This window comes from Acyrthosiphon pisum, chromosome A1 (assembly GCF_005508785.2).
Source record: "Acyrthosiphon pisum isolate AL4f chromosome A1, pea_aphid_22Mar2018_4r6ur, whole genome shotgun sequence".
Lineage (NCBI taxonomy): Eukaryota > Metazoa > Arthropoda > Insecta > Hemiptera > Aphididae > Acyrthosiphon > Acyrthosiphon pisum.
Genome location: NC_042494.1, coordinates 87,159,416 through 87,170,495, shown reverse-complemented (window position 1 = coordinate 87,170,495; position 11,080 = coordinate 87,159,416). Strand labels below are relative to the sequence as shown.

The following is an 11,080-nucleotide window of genomic DNA, read 5'->3' as shown; positions in this document are numbered from 1 at the left end:
TAAATTAAAATAATAATATTAATTTTTATGATCGTATGTTGAAATAAAAATTATGAACTATGTTTACCAACAATTTTGCTTATGTTTTTATTATTGTTATTTTTTTTTTTTTTTTGGGTGACACATTATATTACAGATTCAACTATTGAAGTGTATCAAAAGGTAGTTATAAGAAAAAAATTGTTTGGCGCTTGTAAATTATACCTATACGGCTATACCCATTATTTCAATTAAAAGTATATTGATGCATATTTTACTTATCTTTAGAGGACCATAGTTACTAAACTAGCGAGCCAAATTTGATGATTCGACTATCAACATTTTCAGAAAAAAAAACTTTACAAGAATCTATTAAAAAATATAGTGGTTGCTATTTGAAAAAATAAAGTTGATTTTGCTATTAGTACACCTGCGTGTTTAAACATTTTGAAATTATTATAATAAAATTGCCTGTTAAAAATAAAGAAACACGTCTTTTTTCGTTTTAACGAAATTCCATGTCATCGCTCCATAATCGTTAAAAAACCCCGCGTACAATGACATAAGATACACCCTGTATATAGTATTTATCTATTCTGTGATATAATTTTATTTCGTCGGTCACGATAAAAGTCTGTATATAGTTAAACACTTAAACTTAATCAAATTGAACGATGTTTAAATACATTTGGCGTGAATGCTCTGAATGTTCTGAGTTATATTATATAGGTACCTAATCCAACCTACCTGTAACAGCCATATAGGATGATCCACCAAGTATTATCACCTTCTTTTATTGTTTGCGTTCGTTCAAATTCTGTTTTATGAAATTTTAAAGTATATAATTAAATTCATATTTTTGGATATAAGTACTTCGAATGTTTATACCATTTAAGGAGTGATCAGCAGTGATATAAAATTCTTTTCTAAAATCTAAAACACCATAATATTATTATTTTAATCTAAATATTGTAAGGCAAATGATTTTTTTTAATGGAACGTTACAGTGACATTATTCTCTCCGTCTTACAAGGTCGAATAACATAGCAAATTTCACGCTCAGCAGATCACGTTTATATCCATTAGTTTAAAAATTAGAGTGAATTGACCTCTTATAAAATTTAAAGGTAAGATTATTTTCCAGGTAATGACATAGGTTTTGTGTTATATTTTAATTTTTATAAATTGTAAATTGTTTGTACATCTTAAAATACTCGTAACTCACATCAAGGTTAAAATATAATAAAAAGCCTATAGGGGATGGAGTGGCCGATGAACTATTATCTAACTTTTTATCGTACATATGTATTAAGTTTATTATATTGTTCAGAAACTAGTATAATCTGCTTAACTATTAACATTAAATTAGCATGGTTCTCAAATGCATTTGAAAAATAAGAATTTATATCAATACAGGAAAATCCTTAAATATGACATAAAAATATAAGTTGGTATTTTGGAATAGGTATGTTTTTTATAACTTATAAGTACCTATTATAATCGAAAATTATAAAAATTATAATCCAAATAAATCTAATATTATAGGGGGAAAAATGGAAGGAAGGGACGGATCAGGACTGCAGAAACACCCTATATATTATACACATTTATTGGTTGTTAACTGTTAAGCATCACTATCGATGACATAAATTACATCCACGACGGGTTTATCGAAATAATTAAATTTGTTTACAGCACATTTACCATAAATTGTCGATCCAGAAATCGTTTGTTCCAATCGAGTGAGTCGTGGTCAAACATGACTTTAGATACGTCAGTTCAATTCGCCGTGAAGATTTATAATATTAAATTAAAGTAAATTAGGAAAATTTATTTGGATGTTATACGCCAATCAATAAAATTACCCATATTATGTTACATATTATATTATGTTCAATGTTGCCGTCTTGGTTGTTTTTTCAACAACCAAACTAAACTTACATAGTTAAATGTTAGATGCCACCGCAGCAGATGATATGGACATTTCATTATAGTTTGAATATTATGTTTTATTTGTACGACTGACATAGTAACATATTGCAGTGGCGCAGTGCACATTGAAATCAAATTTTTTTTTGCCATAAAAATAAAAACTACTAATTATACGAGTGAACTAAACATTAGAGCCTGTAATTAGGTTAACCACTATACCTAGTAAATTAGTATTGTCAAATCATTACGCTTTGGAATCAGTTTGTCTATATTAGAATAAGTTATTGAGTGGTAGAAAAATATCCTATAGAGCTCTAGGTAGTCATTTTCGAGGGGCTGTATTTTAGCCAAGAAATATTTCAGTCAACAGTATAGTAACAATTTTGTTAAAAACTAAAATGAGCCCAAAAATGTTGATGTTTAAAACAGAACAAATATCAAATAATATTGAACAAATAATTAATTTTAATGAGTATAATTATTTCCTGATTGTATAAGCGGAGCAGTTGTGGATTATTATTACACAAGTATGGTCGGTTGATTATCTATTTATCATCTTGTACCTACCTATAGCAATAATATTGTTGACTGGTATGGTGCGGTGGTTGGCCACAATCACTAATGAGTTCTGAGGTCAAACTTTATCCAGTGACACTAGATGCCGGATGAGTGACAAATCCTCATCACACATACACGTGTTCCCCTCTACAGTAAAAACAGGCTAATAACCATACAGTCGATGCCTTAAAAATTATAATAATAATAATATTATTATACTAGGGTGGGTTTTTCAATGTGTGCCTACCTAGGTAAACATACGTAGTTGTTATCAAATCAAATGTTTTGGTTTGAAAATGCGTCTTGAGTTGTGTACTTGTGTACGCGGGTGAATGCTTGGTTGATGATATGAAAACGTATAACAATAATAATATAATATTATATATTATTTCCTAACTATAACAATACATTTATGAACTCATTAGCACATACACACATCACTTGAAAATCATATTATTATTATAAGGTCCTTGTCAAATCATCGCTGGCCGCTGCAGCCGGCACACACGGACGTCATAATATAATGTAATATAATAATATAATTTTATTATCGCGGCGCACAACGCAATGTCCTTACCTGCCGTATTGTCTAATCATCACGTCTGTCGCATTGCACAAATTCTAGCTAGGATGTTGTGCCAGGCCCAGGCGACTCTCGTTGTCTCCAAACGAAAACAATATTATTCGAATGGATTGTTCTACGGACGGCTGCTTGTTACCGGTCGTCAATCAACAGGCGGTCTAATCTCCGGCGATTCTATAAGAGGTAAACAACAATATAAATAGCTGACATGGTACGCCAATTATTATTACAATCTTACATTATTGTTATTTCAGGATGATACTAATATATTATTCGAATAAAAAAAACAACAACAACTATTTAAAAACGTAAGTGTGCTTATTAGGTATATTAGTCGCGGTTAATAACACCGACAATACAACAACAACAATAATAACAATTTTGTGTTTAGTTATTATATTATTAAAGATACCTATATAATATTATATCGATGTCCTAATGGTTACCTAAAGTGTAGGCGATGTGGTCGAGCCGCAGTGCCATATTTCATATATTTTGAAAAGTGCCATGTTTATCGAAACGTATTTCCAATAATAGTAAGGTAGAAAATGTTTTTATTTTGCTATTAGTCTTACAATAATTAACATTTTAGCATATGTTAAAATTTACAGTCTAATAAAAAGTACAACTTTTAAGTAAGTAAACATAAATAATATAAATTTAAGAAATTTATTAGTATTTAGTTTTATACTTTGTGCTATCAATATCATATATTATGATCATTGATCATATGCGCAAATATGGGAGGGCTTTAGAGGTTAATTGCATTAAACTAAATTAGTTTTAAATTAAACTACCTGCAGCATAATGTAGTTATATCAAATGAGTGCAGTAAGTAAGTCAGTAGTGAGTGAATATAATAACTTATAACCAATAACTAAATAACTAATAAGATATACCTAATAGAAGTTATAGTACAACTAATCAAGTTGTATATACTAACAAATAAACATTGTTAATGTAATTATTAGTATAAGATAAGACACTACAATAACTTTTCGTTTAGGTATGAGAAAAGTCATGTCGGATGCATATGATTATATATAATGTTACACTTTTGGGCGTATTTTATAATTAATTTGTGACAAAAAAAAATTAAATACAAAAACCTCGTTCAAAAATATACTAAGTGTCGCAGGTAGATTGTTCATCTCCGTTGAATTAATCCACAATATGTGAAGTACAGAACGCCGATTTGCCCATAAACTGAGCCACAGAAGTACTCACATTAAAAACAGAATAATATACTTACATTTAATATCTATACTGCACTATATTGGGCCATATTATTTTGTATTTGTTCATTTTTTCCAGGGTGAATTCTGGTTGTACTGCCTAATATTGCAAAAATAAAAAATTATATTATGCTATAATATACAATGATTACAAATTAAAAAAACACTTAGTTATAATAGTTAGTTTGGTTATTGGTTAACAAAATATTAAATTTTTTTGTAACCGCGTCTTGATATCTGCTAGCAAGTAGGTACCATCTGAGAGTTAATAATTGCAAATAATTATATAAATGTTTATATATGTTTCTTAAAATGCTAGGGCACGGGCACGGTTTGGCGGCGGGAAGACGGTAGATTTCCGGCCTGATACTCAAGTTCATTGTTCATGACGGGCTCTAAGAAACTCATTTTTTTTGTTAAAGCTTCCTGGCCTGCCTAAACATTTTTTTGGCCTGAAATATTGTTCCATCTCCCGCCTCACGTGGCATGGTTATGTGGAAATTTAGTATTTAGTAAGTATACGCTAAAATAAAAACTATAAAAGTGAGTGCCTAAAGCTACTTAAAGGATAACATGCTGAACATTTCAAACACAATTTTTTTTTTTAGTTTTTAGTTATGAACCATTAAGTTATAACATAAAAAAGTCATTAAAAATGTCGATTAATGCAAATCTGGTGCTAAAACTACACGCGGTTATATACTACCTCTGAAATAAATGCACATTGTACTGCTAAAGATTATACGAGCGATAACTATGGTTAAATCATTTTAAACGTCTCAAATCTATGTTTTTCAGTACTCCCTTAGGTCAGTCCCCCCGAAATCCCAATTCTATACAAGGTCATCCGACTAAAATATTTAGTAGTACTTTGGAGCGGAACACACGGTTAATTAATTCAACAATAAAACAAGTGTTCCATATAATCCATAATTGCTAGTGTAATTTTACAAAGTTTTAGCAGAATGACATCGACAATAATAAAGGTACGTATAAGTCGCTCTTTAATGATGACTTTAATTATAGCGTAATTCCGATGCATTACATTTTAATTGTGTAGTTTAAAAAATCGTATCAATAACATTTTTTTTTTAGAATATATGCATTTTGTGACGAGTCATATTAAATCATCACGACTCATAAAATAATATATAAAACTCATTTTATCGTTTGCAATTGCCTAGAAATCACAAAGCATTTAACGATGAATCGACTTTGTTTCATATGTAAGATATTAATTCGTTTAATGAACTCAGAAAAATTTGACCGCTGAATTAATGTAACAATAACGTTTGACGTCATTATAGTCTATAGGTGTAGCTCGTTTGTCTCGTGTCGTATGAGTTCTTTTACATCAAAAAAATAAAAAGTTTTATTGGTCTTTTTTCTGAATTTTAAGTTATGAAAATTGTTCAATTTTGTTATAATATGAAATATTTAACACAAGCACGTGCTGTTGCAATAATTTTGAATTAGATATGGACGTGTTTGTCTGATGAATTATAATTAATTTAACTTTGCATAATTTTGCATTTTTATCCATATTTTTAGTTATAATAAATGCATTTTTTTTTTTTTAAGAAAATTTGTTTCTATAATAGACTGATTTTTGTAAATTGTATATATTGTATGTAATTTTTCTTAAATTTTAGTTTTAAATGAACATTTTCAACCTAAGTAAAGAAAATAAAAATCTTATATAATATTATATTAATTTGGATAATTATTAAAATGGTAAATGGTAATACTATCATTATATAAATTATAAATTGTTTCTTATAACTAATTACTAGTTTTATTATTAACAATTTATAATATGTACACATTTGTATTGAATAATAGGTATGTAAACATATTAACGCATTGTATAATGACATATTTTATTGTCTGAGAACAATCTCTGATATTTTTGGGGTAAATTAATATATGTTTTTGGAGTTTTTAATATGATAATGTTATTATAAAGTGCAAAAATGAGTGAGAATAAACTGTTATTCGTGATTTATGTAAACCAAGGAAAATTTAAATGAGACAAAAAATAATAATAATAACTAGGTTATAGTTATTATAATAACTATAAATAATAATATTAAAATATTATTTAAAAATATGTCAATGCATTTTATATTGTCATATTTTATTATTTGAAGGACAAACTATGATATTTTTAGGGTAAATTAGTATACTTTGTCTTAGAGATTTTAATATTATAACGGTATTATTGAATGCGAAATTGAAAATAATTGAAAAAAAAATGCAAATCATTAATATTTATGTAAACATTTAAATGAGACGAGCATAATACAACATAGTAGTACCCACTGAAAATACAGATATTATAGATGTACCTATCTATACACGTATCAAGAATCAAGATAATGCAATAGGGCGTAGAATACAACTTATTAAGGTGTACATTATTGCGGTATGAATAAGAATCATTAATATTACGTTAACTCGACTATTCGCTTGGATATTGCTCGATCTAATATACATCTATATAATTGTAAAACGATTGATCAAAAATAATAATAGCATTTATCAACATAGAAGTGTGCCACAGCCGATGACAGATATAAAATATTATTATAATAACATAATATAGTGTTACACTGTTATTGAAACCAGAGAATTTTCCTACAATCGCAATATCCAATTCGAGAAAATGACCGACATTTCTTATCAAAAAAAAACATGTTTACATTATGATCATTGATAAAAACCGAACGAAAAATTTCAAAACATTGTAAAAGTATGAGACATAAACACGTGGTCGGACATATATAAAAATGTTAGCTATTATCCCGACTTGAATAGATCGCGACGACGACGTTAGTTTTATTCTTCAGTGTTACTTGTAACAACATATTGTATTATATATAATGTATATATGCACAAACTATACAATATTGTGTTGCGACGATGATAAAATAAATTGCACACACCGTGGGTTTAGCAATAAATTTAATAATTATGTCGCATCCACTTGGTGAAATACCACCATGGTAAATATTTATTGTTTTTTTTATTTCACATAAAAAAAATGTAAAAAAATAAAATGTTTTTCACTGCTCATCCAATCAGTATATAGATGTTTTAAAAAACGTACAGATAGACACAATGAGAAGCTAAGAATTAATGAAAAAAAGAAACTGTATTATACTAAAAGAAAAATTTATAAAAGACAAAATGCAATAGTGCAATAGTCGTTGCCGTAACTCTGAACCATGTAAAAATAAATGGTAAAATTTTAAATACATTTTAAACAAACTATTAATTTAATTTTTATGTTTCATTATTTAAGATTGTATTATAGTATTATCATATTATACAATATAATAGTAATATTATGGTAGGTATATAGTAGTATATAATATTGCAGAATGTGGATAAAATTAATTCCATCCACACAATGTAAAGGTAAAAAAATTGTCCATATATAGTGCAGTAAAATGTCATTTTCACTAAATGGATACATTTCATGAAGTGGACATCCACAGCGATTTCAGTAAATGGCGACATAATATACAGAGTGATTGGCCAGACATGCTCACCTCCGGTGTTTCTTTGATAATTAATTTCTTTGATTTATGACTTTTGGAATTAAAAGCATTATATATTTTTTTTTGTTTTATAGTTTCATATTTGAATTTTTGAGATTTTCTAGCTTCTGCTACCTACTTCAAATTCCAGTATTTTTTTTTTGTACTAAACTCAAGGATTGTGGCGATCCAAGCTTCTGGTTTTTCTTTAAATGAATTATTAAGTGAAAAATTATTTTTTGAAAATGTTGATGTAGGTACCTAATTCAAAATAAAAAACTAGTAGTTACTAGCTTCTCAGTTATTAAAATGCTTGTAGTATATGGATAATAGTCAAGTACTTGTCGAACTATAATAGTTTTATACTGAGAGTTCTAAATAAAAATAAAAAGGATAATAGATAGTCTTTAAAATTAGTTTTACAAAAATATAAAATTCATGTATGGTAAGCATGCTTGGTGAATCACCCTGTACAATATGTTACTTATTTATCTATTTAAGCCTAATTTATAGATATTTTAGTACGCTCTTACAATAATAATACAGACTGTATAATTAATTATTAATATATTATTATAATAGTGCTAAACAATTTAAACTCGTTTTTGTTTGAAATCAATAAGTATTACAAAAATTAAAGGACACTTGATTTAAAATGGATAATAATAATATCACAGTAGGGTCACAATAGTAGTTATCATACTGTTTACATAATATTTTTTAATAAAAATCAATAGATTGAGAAATTTCTAACGCGTCGCGCTGAAAAAATGCAGACGAGTTTTTTTTATTTTTATTATTATCATTCCGCCGGACTTATACCATATGTATATTGTAAAGACATGTAGTCGTAATCGGCGTACTGTTTACACTTAGCAGACATTAATATTCCGTGACCTTTGATGGTTCTGTTCGTTTGCAAATAGAATTAATAATCACGTGCGGTAAAATTGTTTGCCTCGCAACGATAGAATAACAAAAGCGAGAGTGGCGTGCGACCAATGATCGGCCACTGCACGACCCATACGTAGCGTATATTATAATATTATTATTATATGTATATTATGTACGTCAAAACCGAATAAAACCATAATGATAATTCAATAGCAATCATTGACCTATACCCGCTAGTGACGAGTAGGTAGGTATAATAATATAATAAAATTCGTATTCCATATCTTTTCGACCCCACGTACTTACGTCTATTATACCGTACGAACAGGTATCTGGTATAGGTACGCATACCATCCCATGCGCATGAAATGTACCTATGCATAATATTACGAGTACGAATTTATTATTGTCATTCAGTATATTATAGGCGTACCTACCACTGCAGATAGAGCAAAATTTGGGCGAATCTGTCCAAAATGTGGTATTTCACAAAAAGTACCGTTTGGCCGAATAAGTATACTATGCGAATAGGTTTATATTATACTGTACAGTATAATAATGTATATAACCTGTTCAGTTCATCTTGGTGGCAACCATTGGGATTTTAAAAAGAGGTTGTCCGAAAACTTAATTATATTACTAAATATAGGTATCATAATCCCACAGATTAAGAGATACAGATTGCGGGATTACAATATTTTTTAATATAAAATAGTTTTTGGACAACTGTTTTTTTTATAATCTTAACGGTTGCTGAGAGTCAATATTAACTGGATGGATTAAATTATATACAATTGCAATCGAAAAAATAAAAGTCATATACAATATGACATATTATTATGTAATTAATATAATAATGGAGATAAACTTAAAAAAAAACACACACACACACACACACACACATCTTTTAAAATACAATACATTCTTTCGCTCCGCTCCGCTCAGAATCTAAAAGATGATATTAGTATATTATAGTAATGTCGCAATTTAGTGATCTGTACAATGAACAATTTATTAAATAAAATCTAAACAGAAGTACCGGTGTATCGCCCACATGGGTAAAACTAATTTCACTCGCCCAAACAGACTATTCATTTTTTGGTGAAAATAATTGAAGGGGTCAATAGATAAAGGTGTTAACTGACATTTTTTCAAAAATGCATTTTATTGCATGAATAAAGGTGTTATAATGTTATAAACATTATATCACTATTTGATAAGGTTTTATTTAGTAGTTACCAATAATAGTTATGCTTACCTACGTGTTATAAGAAGAATTAATCATTAGTTGTAGTGGATAAAACGTGTTAGTGTATGTTAACTTGAACAATTTCAAAAATGTTAGTTAACACCTTTATCCATTGACTCCTTCAATTATACTTGTTCAAACATTCACCACCCGGTAAACCACCTTACCAGTATATCACTGATCCAACTAGGTGGACTGCGGTAATAATAATTAATAATACCTATATAACATCAATTTTACTATAAGGTACAACCAATATGTACCTACTGGTTATCCGGAAAATCGGTGTTTTAAAATGAAATTGTGTACAATATTATAATATTTATAATTTACAAGCGTCGTTAGTCGTTACCACTGACCTAAATCTAAGCGGCTCGGAGTACAATACAATAATGACGTATATTGTGCGTCTGAACTATTACCGCATAGGCCAATCACAGTCCAATAAGCCAAATATATTGTTATGGTCAGACGATTCGTCAATTATTATAGTATTACATGTCAATTCGTAAATAATAAGGGTTGGATTATTGATTCATTCACATAGTATTATTATTCGTTAAAGCAAGAAATCAATAAGCCTCAACTGCTGTGGCAAACATATTATAAGAAACTCGCTCAAACACATTACTTTTGTTAAGTGGGTAAAAAGGTAATTTTCCCAAAGGCATTACGCCCAAAATATTATGTAATTATGCGTTTTTAGTGGCAGCCGTCTGTACACGAAACGTCAGTTAAATTTTCATTTCTCTTGCTATTATAGGTAGCAAATTTAACATTTTATAACAATGCGTTTGATAATATCACACACGAACCGACAAATCCGGAGCTATATACGGTCGCGTCCGCGGTGTCCAAGATAATATGCGTTACTACAATATGCACACACTCACACGAAGATTGTAAACAGTCTCGGCGGGTTATATAAGTTGGACGCGCACACTGTCGTCCGAAGTCGCCGCCTGCAGAGTTGCATCACACTCGCTCGCACCCGGCAACAACCCAGTAGCACACTTAGAAGCTGTGTATATGTATGTGTGTGTGAGTGCGTGCGCGCGAGCGTTCTTCCTAGTTTTTGACCTCATTCCGCGCGCGTAAGACGTCAGTT

At 29.2% G+C, this 11,080-nt stretch overlaps 1 protein-coding gene across 1 annotated transcript in view; it reads right to left on the bottom strand.

Moving 5' to 3' along the window:
* The window catches only part of LOC100163976 (elongation of very long chain fatty acids protein AAEL008004), a 127,073-nt gene extending 123,888 nt beyond the window's left edge, over window positions 1-3,185 (bottom strand). Inside the window, exon 1 of the mRNA XM_029487690.1 lies at window positions 3,047-3,185. The gene's annotated coding sequence lies outside the window, so the exon portion shown is untranslated. The remainder of the gene's footprint in view (window positions 1-3,046) is intronic.
* Between the last annotated feature and the right edge of the window lie 7,895 nt (window positions 3,186-11,080).